Source organism: Ranitomeya variabilis, chromosome 6, assembly GCF_051348905.1.
Source record: "Ranitomeya variabilis isolate aRanVar5 chromosome 6, aRanVar5.hap1, whole genome shotgun sequence".
NCBI classification, from domain to species: domain Eukaryota; kingdom Metazoa; phylum Chordata; class Amphibia; order Anura; family Dendrobatidae; genus Ranitomeya; species Ranitomeya variabilis.
The window spans coordinates 172528581-172541150 of NC_135237.1; positions in this window are offsets into that span (position 1 = coordinate 172528581).

A 12570-nucleotide genomic window follows, 5' to 3' on the forward strand; every position below is an offset into this window, starting at 1 on the left:
TCTTCTTTTAAATTATTAATGGCTAAAATATTTTTCTCTGATGCTTGAGAATATGTATATTTTTCCCTGTCAAATTTATCTTCATTAGTAGTTCTACCTTGTCCGAAATATAAAATTCTTTGAATTTTATTTTGTTTTTGAACATACCAGTGAACATAATTTGACTGAGGGGCTTGGCTGCTGATCTCGCAGGGTATACGAGCTGTTGACTGTTTACTTTTTAGGAGAGAAGTCAGCTCTTGGTCTATGATGACAGTCTGTGCATCTGGAGAAAATAAGAGACAATGAGAGACAGAAAACTATTTTTGGTCAAGTTGAAGATAGTCTGCCATAACACTGTCATAGCGCTCTTGGGGAAACTTACATGATAGAATGACAGTAAATAAAATGTACAGATACAACATTGTTTTGCTTCTGAAGAAATCTTTATGCATTGAACACAATGCAATTAGCTCTGTATTTTATCAAGCATAATGATGACACCTCCTCTTTTCTAAAGGTATCAGCCTATCATGCAGATGGACCATTTCAAGGAGCCTGTCTGCAACATGTGACATTCAGCTAGTGATATTTTACATAATGCAAATACAAATGTATTCTGCAGTACGTTTAGGGTAGTTGTAAATATTCAATAGTCTAAATTTAAATCTATATCACAAATACATGTGGTATAAGGGTTGGATATATTCCAGGTGTTTTAATTAAAAATTGTTTAGGGGCTTTGAGGTTAACCCCAAATGGTTAAAATTGCACTTTTTTCCTTTACTGACTTTTATCAATCATATTATGAATTTCAAAACATCAAAACAAATGTAACAGAAAAAGCTGATTACTCACCTCACTTCCTCCTACCATACAGAAGCAAAGCCACTGCAAAATGACCAAAATGATGCCAAAAATTACACTTCTGGAAAAACACCACCAAGCACCCCGATGTCTAAAAGACTTCTTGTGTACAAACCCAAAGAAGGAAAGTAAAAGAGGAGTGGATAAAAGAAAGTACAATGATTCAAACTAATTGTACCATCTGGCTCAGGTTGGTACATTGTTTAGATTTAGGTTTAGACTCTCAAGAATTGGCCTATTTTCAAATTCAGACCATGAATAAAGGTACCGTCACATTAAGCGACGCTGCAGCGATATAGGCAACGATGCCGATCGCTGCAGCGTCCCTGTTTCGTCGCTGTGTGGTCGCTGGAGAGCTGTCACACAGTCAGCTCTCCAGCGACCAATGATGCCGAAGTCCCCGGGTAACCAGGGCAAACATCGGGTTACTAAGCGCAGGGCCGCGCTTAGTAACCCGATGTTTACCCTGGTTACCAGTGTAAATGTAAAAAAAACAAACAGTACATACTTACATTCCGGTGTCTGTCCCCCGGCCTCAGCTTCCCTGCACTGTCTCAGCGCCGGCCGTAAAGCAGAGCGGTGACGTCACCGCTGTGCTTTACGGCCGGCCAGCGCTCACAGTCAGTGCGGGAAGCTGACGGCGAGGGGACAGACACCGGAATGTAAGTATGTAGTGTTTTTGGGGTTTTTTTACATTTACAATGGTAACCAGGGTAAACATCGGGTTACTAAGCGCAGCCCTGCGCTTAGTAACCCGATGTTTACCCTGGTTACCAGTGAAGACATCGCTGGATCGGTGTCACACACACCGATCCAGCGATGTCAGCGGGTGATCCAGCGACTAAATAAAGTTCTGGCCTTTCTGCTCCGACCAGCGATGTCACAGCAGGATCCTGATCGCTGCTGCCTGTCAAACACAACGATATCGCTATCCAGGACGCTGCAACGTCACGGATCGCTATCGTTATCGTTGTTAAGTCACTCAGTGTGAAGGTACCTTAAGACTTGTAGTGCAGCGCTTACTGCATGTGTTGGGGGACACTCGCTTGGCAACAGGATGAAGGCACACAGGCACGTTTTTCTCAAAAATAGTCTGTGTGGTTTATTATGCAACTCACAAACCTCTGTGGGCCATTGTCACTCTGCTGCAATGCAGGTAGGTGTAGGCTCCACTAGATGGCAGTAGAATGGAAGCAAGACTGCACCTATACAAAGCTGGCCTGCAGTGCAGCAGTGAGGCTACCACAGGTGGCAGCAGAAAGTCAAACAAGCCGATTCAAATCCTAGACTGCAGCACAGTACCAAAGGAATAAACAACTCTTGGTCAGAGACAAGCCAGGGAGTCAGTAATGGTCAGGAGCAGAGAAACCAAAAGTCAAAATACAGAAGGAGGTCAGGATACAAGCCAAGTCGAAACCAGGGAGTCAACACACTAACAGGAAACAGGGAGTCAAGATGGAAATAGGGGAAAACAGAGACACGGGTTCAGACAGCAACGCAGCAGGACAAATCTGAGCAATCAGAGTCAGCTACAGCAGCACTAGGCAAAAACTATAACTGACATCGCCTGCAGTGGCGATAAACAGCCAACCTGAACCCAAACAGAGGCTGAGAAAGGTTAACTCTTGACATGACCAGACCGAGAAAAAGGGAAAACAGGACTCAAAACCTGGTCTGGATCATGACAGTACCCTCCTTTCAAGGGAAGGCTACCGGACCCTCAGGTTTTCCAGGATACCGCGCATGAAACACCCGAACCACTCGATCAGCCTGAACTGATCGTGCCAGGACCCAGGATCGATCCTCAGGACCATAACCCCTCCAATGGACCAAATACTGCAGCGAACTGCGGACCATGCACGAATCCACAATCCGTTCCACCTCATACTCCACCTGCCCATCCACAGAAACCGGAGGTGGAGGTGATGGAGACCAATCATAGGAAGGTTGAAAGGTTGAAAGCAAAAGGAACAGACCAGGTCTTATAACCAGGGATCACCACACATGAGGATATGGCACAAATTCAGACACAACTGTATTTGAAAAGACATATAAGTAGCAAAGCACAAACATTTAAAAACATTTAAAAAACATTATTATGCCCTATACAAAAGCCCATAATAAGGCTATAGCCCGCACAGGACTCACAAATATAGTAGAAAAAGTGAACGATACCACCGTACCTACATAGACAGCTTTGCCACACTAAGATAAGTAAGACCGTAATACATTAATAGATTCCCAGATAGTTTCTAGATATTGAAGGGTTCTGGAACCATAGTGTATGTTGATTAGTCCCTGCAAGTATTTCAATACTAAACGGCACAGTACAACCCATCCCTCATACCATAAGGGAAAATATGCATAGGCACAGCCAGTAGTAGATACAGAAACTGACAATTAAGCTATAAAACAATGTAGAGTATAAGACCCACAGTGCCCCAACAAAGTCTGAGGACTTTGCCATTTTCTGCCATTTTTTCTGCCATTTTTTCTATTGTCGGTTGTCTATGCTTTTACATGAAGATTTTGGAATAAAGCTTATTGGAGTGCAACCTCTTAGTGCTGGATTTCTTACTACACACAGACGTATCCACGACATGGGCTACAAGTGTCGCATTCCTTGTGTCAAGCCACTCATGACTAATAGACAATGCCAGAAGCGTCTAACCTGGGCCAAGGAGAAAATTAACTGGACTGATGCTCAGTGGTCCAAGGTGTTGTTTTCAGATTAAAGTAAGTTTAGCATTTTATTTGGAAATCAAAGTCCCAGAGTCTGGAGGAAGAGTGGAGAGGCACACAATCCAAGCTGCTTGAGGTCTAATGTGAAGTTTCCACAATTAGTGATGGTTTGGGGAGCCATGTCATCTGCTGGTGTAGGTCCACTGTGTTTTATCAAGACTAGTGTTGAGCGATACCGTCCGATACTTGAAAGTATCGGTATCGGAAAGTATCGGCCGATACCGGCAAAGTATCGGATCTAATCCGATACCGATACCCGATACCAATACAAGTCAATGGGACTCAAGTATCGGACGGTATCTCTGATGGTTCCCAGGGTCTGAAGGAGAGGAAACTCTCCTTCAGGCCCTGGGATCCATATTAATGTGTAAAATAAAGAATTAAAATAAAAAATATTGCTATACTCACCTCTCCGACGCAGCCTGGACCTTACCGAGGGAACCGGCAGCGTTCTTTGCTTAAAATGCGCGCGTTTACTTCCTTCCGTGACGTCACGGCTTGTGATTGGTCGCGTGCCGCCCATGTGGCCGCGACGCGACCAATCACAGCAAGCCGTGACGTAATTTTCAGGTCCTGTATGCCTAATTCTGCATTCAGGACCTGAAATTACGTCACGGCTTGCTGTGATTGGTCGCGTCGCGGTCACATGGGCGGCACGCAACCAATCACAAGCCGTGACGTAATTTTAAAATGCGCGCGTTTCCTGCCTCCCGTGACGTCACGGCTTGTGATTGGTCGCGTCGCCCATGTGACCGCGACGCGACCAATCACAAGCCGGAACGTAATTTTAAAATCCTGAATGCCTAGAATTAGGCATTCAGGACCTGAAAATTACGTCACGGCTTGCTGTGATTGGTCGCGTCGCGGCCACATGGGCGGCACGCGACCAATCACAAGCCGTGACGTCACGGAAGGAAGTAAACGCGCGCATTTTAAGCAAAGAACGCTGCCGGTTCCATCGGTGAGGTCCAGGCTGCGTCGGAGAGGTGAGTATAGCAATATTTTTTATTTTAATTCTTTATTTTACACATTAATGTTGTTTCGATACCGATACCCGATACCACAAAAGTATCGGATCTCGGTATCGGAATTCCGATACCCGCAAGTATCGGCCGATACCCGATACTTGTGGTATCGGAATGCTCAACACTAATCAAGACCAAAGTCAACATAGCCGTCTACCAGGGAATTTTAGAGCACTTCCTGCTTCCCTTTGCCAACAAGATTTTTGGAGATGGAAATTTCATTCTCCAGCAGGACTTGGCACTAGAGATGGGCGAACCCAAACAGTAAAGTTCGGCATCAGCACCGAACACCTACTGTTTGGGCATGGACACTGATCACGGATTTCACCGGGAAGTCCATGTTACTGTTTGGGTTCAGCTTCCTGAACTCCGGGTGTTTGCACATGACAGCATGGCAAACACAGCTTCTGATCGGCGGTGAAATCATCCCTGTGGGTCAGAGAGCCGCGGTTCCCACGCAGTCAAAAGACAGCCTGAGCGCACAGCTGTGATTGGACGTATAAAGTTTACCTCCGGTTACTGGTGTCAGCTGATAGAACAACTGCTCTCATCATATGACACCTGCTGCCGCTAATAACAGCGAGAGCAGGAGCGGCTGATGAGAGTATTCATTAGCCGATCCATGTACTGTAAATAAATAATTTAAAAAAAAAAACAGCTTGGGTTCTCCTGTATTTTTGCTAACTAACCAGGCAAAACTCACAGCTGGGGACTGCAATCCTCAGCTGTCATCTTCAGCAATGCTAGTTATCAAGAACAGAGGGGTCCTCATGCCGTATTTTTTAATTATTTAAACTTAAAATTTTAAATTTACTTTTTTAAATTTAAATTTTAAATTACATTTTTGACAACCAGCCTTGCTAAAACTCACAGCTGGGAGCTGGTATTCTCAGGCTGGTAAGGGACCATGAATATTGCCTCTCAGCCTAAAAATAGCAGCCCGCAGCTGCCCCGAAAAGACACATTTATTAGATGCACCAATTCTGGCACTTTTCTCCAGCTCTTCCCACTTCCCACTTCACCTAAAATAAAAAAAAAACAATATCCCTCACCTCTCCATCGAAAAACTCTCACGGTGCCAGCGGGGATATCACCGAGGTCACAGTAGTTCAAGCCAGCTGGGAACGGAGCCTTAGTGACCGGAGGTAACATCACCTAATGATGACATCACCTAAAGTCACCGAGGCTGGTCTCACAGCAGTTCAGTCACCAGTGGTTCTCAAGAACAAAAAATGCCCTAAATCATAAGCACGGATGACTGTGATAACATCAAACAACAACAGTGCCTTGCGAAAGTATTTGGCTCCCTGGAACTTTTCAACTTTTTCCCACATATCATGCTTCAAACATATAGATACCAAATGTAAATTTTTGGTGAAGAATCAACAAGTGGAACACAATTGTGAAGTTGAACAAAATGTATTGGTTATTTTAAATTTTTGTGGAAATTCAAAAACTGAAAAGTGGGGCGTGCAATATTATTCGGCTCCTTCTCTGTTAGTGCAACAAACTCACTCCAGAAGTTCATTGTGGATCTCTGAATGATCCAATGTTGTCCTAAATGCCTAATGATGATAAATGTAATCTACCTGTGTGTAATCAAGTCTCCATATAAATGCACCTGCTCTGTGATAGTGCAGCGCCCCAGAGTCCTGGTCGTTGCAGTACTGTCGCTCCGCCACTAAGGGGAGTGATGGTACGTCTGATGGCACTTAAGGAGCTCACCTGACCAGGTATCACAGTCACACACTACACTTCACACTCCGGCCACCAGGGGGAGCAAAGGGTTCTATGTATTAGGCCACTCCTCACACTTTGGTAAAACTGGGGGCTGGATAGGAAGTTGGAGAGAAGCTGACTGGGTTTTGCCCAGGCAACACCTAGTGAGAGAAGAGGTTGCTTGGGAAGATTCAGGGGGGTCCCTGTCAGGGGTGGGATCCTGACAGAGGCCTAGCGAAAAGGACAGATTGTTACGGAGCCGCGTCTGCTCTTCATTGCGGCGGCTTCTTAAGAAAGGATAAGAAGCGAGGTTTATTGTGGAGAAGTGAGAAACGAGATCACAGCACAAAGGCGAAAGAACCAGTAGGAGTCGTGCCCCGAGATCGGCAACATCCTACTGAGGCGCGTAGCCGGTGGCCGGAACGCCGAGGAAGTATTGGGCTCTACTCATTACTTCAAACCAACGGCAGGGCAGTTAATTATAGGTTGGCTGCCTCACCTAAATCACCTAATGAAGACAACGGAGGCAATTGTGGGAGAGGGGCGTCTCTAGGGTCCCTATAAAATAACTCCAGGCCTAACCCGTCATACGGGTGCGTCCTATCCATATCATCTGGGGGACGGAGAAAAAGAACAGAAACATACAGAACAGTTGTGAGGACTATCCCGTAGTGCTCAGCAGGGAAGTACTACAACACCCAGGCGCTAGTAGGTAGGCACTGATTTCCACCTGCAAAGGGAACTCTGGATGTGCCTTTGAACCAGCCGGTCTCAGCCAGCCCTGTTAGCAGTGCTCTGGATTGCGGATGCCGAAGCCTTCAGTAAAGAAGTAAAGAGACTGCAATCCTGTGTCCTCGTTATTTACTGCGACCTACACCACCACCTACACCTTTTATTGGGCGCCCCTTAGCAGGACCACGGACCGGGTCGGGCCACCGTGAAATCCTCAGAACCGAGAGACCCAGATCCGAGTACCCCGTCGTCCTGCGTCTGGGGGCCGCTCCAATAGTCTCAGGGTTCTCTCTCTCTCTCTTGATGCACAGAGAGCATCATGAAGACCAAGAAACACAACAGGCAGGTCTGTGATACAGACCATACAAATAAAACAAGCAAAACACTGGGCTCAAAAATAGATGGATAATATCAAAATAATAATTATATTGCATCCATAATTATAATCAATCTGCATTACCTGCATAATGAATTTTAATTACAAGGTGCACTTATAAAGCAGTAGTATGCAATAATCATCTATAGAAGTAAGTAAAGTGCAGAGTGCAAAAAAATTGCATCAATAGGGTGCAAAATCTACTATATAATTGTCTTCTTTCTGTCTTCCCTTCTGTCTGTCACAGATATTCATTGGTCATGGCCTCTGTCTGTCATGGAATCCAAGTCGCTGATTGGTCTCGCCAGCTGCCTGTCATGGCTGCGGCGACCAATCAGCGACGGCCACAGTCCGATTAGTCCCTCCCTACTCCCCTGCAGTCAGTGGCCGGCACCCGCTTCATACTCCCCGCAGTCACTGCTCACACAGGGTTAATGCCAGCGGTAACGGACCGCATTATGCCGTGGGTAACTCACTCCGTTACCACCGCTATTAACCCTGTGTGACCAAGTTTTTACTATTGATGCTGCCTATGCAGCGTCAATAGTTAAAACAGCTAATGTTAAAAATAATTTTAAAAAAAATCATTATATACTCACCTTCCATCGCCTTTCCCGCTCCTCGCGACGCTCCGGTGACCGCTCCATGCAAGCGGCAGGTTCCGGTTGCAAGGATGGTGTGCGAGAAGGACTTGCCATGACGTCACGGTCATGTGACCGCGACGTCATCACACCCTGGGACCGGAAGCTGCCGCCTGCACCGCACACAGGCGACAGAACTACAAGGGGCCCTCAGAAGGTGAGTATATGTTTATTTTTAATTTTTTAACCTGTGACATACATGGCTGGGCAATATACTACGTAGCTGGGCAATATACTACGCGACTGGCCAATATACTACATGGCTGGGCAATATACTACGTGGCTCTGTGCTGTATACTACGTCACTGGGCAATATACTACGTAACTGGGCAATATACTACGTGGCTGGGCAATATATTACGTCACTGGGCAATATACTACGTAACTGGGCAATATACTACGTGGCTGGGCAATATACTACGTGGCTGGGCAATATACTACGTGGGCTGTGCAATATACTACGTGGGCTGTGCAATATACTACGTGGACATGCATATTCTAGAATACTCGATGCGCTAGAATCCTGCCACCATCTAGTAAGTAAATAAATAAATATACCTAGACACTACTGAGATTACATCCCTGGCTGCCCCATATGAGGCTTGCAGAGGGTTAATATTCTAATTGCAATGGGTAAATACCTCAATACATAAATCAAATAAGTACTGCAAATACCTCATGAGGAAGGCCAGAGACAAGAGAAAAATGCAGAGCATAAAAATCAATATCAATCATAGGCATATAATGATGAGTCAGGGGGGAGAATAACTGCACCCCTGGCCGGACTGGGACAAAAAAAACAGCCCTGTCACACAAACCCCATCAGCCCACATACTCAAACACTCCCCATCCCCGATCAACGAATTTTGCTATACTTTGCCATGCCTCTCAACAATCCTCTTAAAGTTGTTATTTGAAGAACAACATGTGAATGGCGCCACAGTGACCATGATCGACCACAGCTCCATTTACAAGGTGCTCTTTAGAGCTCCAGGTCTGGGGATCATGGGTGTCCCAGCGGTTGGACCCAAGTGATTGGAAAGTTCTTGGGATAGGGGATTACTTGGGATAATCCATTTAAATGGGTTTTCCAATTTTATTTTTCATTTTCCCATAGGAATACTGAAAATAATAAACTAGTATTGACACTCCCAAAGACCCATGTCGCCTCTCCAAGAACAGAACAGGACAGGAGAAGTGGTACTGTGCAGTGTATATATACAGGACACGAGAAGTGGTACTGTGCAGTGTATATATACATGACAGGAGGAGTGATACTGTGCAGTGCATATATACATGATAGGAGGAATAGTACTGTGCAGTGTATATATACAGGACAGCAGGAGTGGTACTGTGCAGTGTATATATACATGACAGGAGGAGTGATACTGTGCAGTGCATATATACATGATAGGAGGAATAGTACTGTGCAGTATATATATACAGGACAGGAGGACTACTGTGCAGTGTGTATATACAGGAACAGGACAGGAGGAGTGGTTGTCAGGACTCTGTGACTGATATACCGGTCAGTGCATGGGTCCTGATTCAGGTTGGACACGATGAGACTGCACGGAGGAAGCTGTAGGGTAGATGTGACCGCAGGCCAGCAGGACCTGTGGACCTGACTGCCGGAGGTGGACCCGGGGTGGGGCCAGCCACAACACTCCCGGAGGGAGTCGGTGAGAGTGGTGGGGACCTGCTGGAAGGCTATGTAGTAAGAGGCACCGATGAGCGCAAAACAGGAGGGATGTCAAAGTCAGGCCAAGAGTCAAAACCGTGCGGGCAATCAAAGTACAAGGGGTATAGAGATTAGTCAGGGACATAGCTGAAGTCGGAAACCAGGAACACACATAAACACAGTACCAAATCAGAAGACAAGAGCACAACAGTAAACGGACCGGGTCAAAAGCAGGGAATCAGACAACAAAGCAGGCACAGACACTCAGGGGTCAACTAACTCAGCCGAGGGCAGAAGTATAACTGACAAGGAATGGAACCAGACAGAAGTCATATGAACCCCTCCTAGAGCCAAGGAGAGGATCCAAGAGTTAACCCCTTGAGCACCGGCCCGCAGATTCAAAACAGACCATGACAGTGGTACTGTGCAGTGTATACATACAGGACAGGAGGAGTGGTACTATGCAGTGTATATATACAGGACAGGAAGATAGGTACTGTGCAGTGTATATATACAGATACTTAGATTTACACCACGCAGGCAATATATAAATATATACACTGCTAAAAAAATAAAGGGAATACTTAAACAACAGAATATAACTCCAATTAAATCAAATTTCTGTGAAATCAAACTGTCCACTTAGGAAGCAACACTGTTTGACAATCAATTTCACATGCTGTTGTGCAAATGGATTAGACAACAGATGGAAATTATTGGCAATTATCAAGACAAACTCAATAAAGGAGTGGTTCTGCAGGTGGGGACCACAGACCACATCTCAGTACCAATGCTTTCTGGCTGATGTTTTGGTCACTTTTCAATGTTAGTTGTGCTTTCACACTCGTGGTAGCATGAGACGGACTCTACAACCCACACAAGTGGCTCAGGTAGCGCAGCTCATCCAGGATGGCACATCAATGTGAGCTGTGGCAAGAAGGTTTGCTGTGTCTGTCAGCGTAGTGTTCAGAGGCTGGAGGCGCTATCAGGAGACAGGCCAGTACACCAGGAGATGTGGAGGAGGCGTAGGAGGACATCAACCCAGCAGCAGGACTGCTACCTCAGCCTTTGTGCAAGGAGGGACAGGAGTAGCACTGCCAGAGCCCTGCAAAATGTCCTCCAGCAGGCCACAAATGTGCATGTGTCTGCACAAACGGTTAGAAACGGACTCCATGAGGATGGTCTGAGTGCCCGACGTCCACAGATGGGGGTTGTGCTCACAGCCCAACATCATGCAGGATGCTTGGCATTTGCCACAGAACACCAGCATTGGCAAATTCATCACTGGCACCCTGTGCTTTTCACAGATGAAAGCAGGTTCACACTGAGCACATGTGACAGACGTGACAGAGTCTGGAGAGCGATCTGCTGCCTGCAACATCTTTCAGCATGACCGGTTTGGCAGTGGGTCAGTAATGGTGTGAGGTGGCATTTCTTTGGAGGGCCACACAGCCCTCCATGTGCTTGCCAGAGCTAGCCTGACTGCCATTAGGTACCAAGATGTGATCTTCAGACCCCTTGTGAGACCATATGCTGGTGCAATTTGCCCTGGGTTCCTCCTAATGCAGGACAATACCAGACCTCATGTGGCTGGAGTGTGTCAGCAGTTCCTGAGAGATGAAGGCATTGAAGCTATGGACTGGCCCACCCGTTCACCAGACCTGAATCCGATTGAACACATCTGGGACATCATGTCTCTCACCATCCATCAATGTCACGTTGCACCACAGACTGTCCAGGACTTGGAGGATGCTTTAGTCCAGGTCTGGGAGGAGATCCCTCAGGAGACCATCCACCACCTCATCAGGAGCATGCCCTGGCATTATAGGTCATACAGGCACGGGGAGGCTACACACACACACTACTGAGCATCATTTCCTTGTCTTGAGGCATTTCCACTGACGTTGGATCAGTCTGTAACTTCATTTTCCACTTTGATTTTGAGCATGGGATATTAGCTGTGAGTTATATTGATCACTTTTAGGTTTTATTGTTCTCAACACATTCCACTATGTAATGAATACAGATTTACAATGGAATATTTCATGCAATGATATCTAGGATGTGGAATATTAATGTTCTCTTTATTTTTTTGAGCAGTGTATATATATAACCAAATCTTTAAGGGGTTGCCCACTACTAGCACAACCCCTAAATATTCGGCCCCGATAAAATAATAAAGCCTATATAATAATAATAAAACCTCCCATGCCGGTGCCATTCCCACAGTGGCTGTGATTCCTCCCCATTACTAACCCATGGGTTTGATGTCACCTTGAGAAAACAAAGGTGACATCAACCCCACAAATATTAAACCCACTTGCCACCACTACAGGGCAAGTGGGAAGAGTCAGGCAAAGCGCCAGAATTGGCGCAGCTAAGAAATGTGCCTGTTCTGGGCAGCTGCAGGCTGCTATTTTTAGACTGGGAGGAGCAAATATCCATGGCCCCTTACCAGCCTGAGAATACCAGCCCCCAGCTGTCTGCTTTAGCAAGGCTGGTTGTCAAAAATATTACCACAAAGAAAATGGTGTACTAGTCCCAGGGTAAATATGAATAACTTTATTGCAATACAAAATATGAACAGGCCAAACAATGACGATAAGGGGTTAAAACCGGCACTCAAGACATAGTTACGTAAGGGGGAGCAGAGCGGTACACATAATCCAGACAATAAGACAAAATATATAACCTATGCCCAGTCCACAGTAACCCACCATTCCTGTATATGCACAATAACCCAACAGTGGGGATAAAGGGAATAGCAGGGCTTTCAAAGTATGTGAGCCGACAACATACCAATTGGTG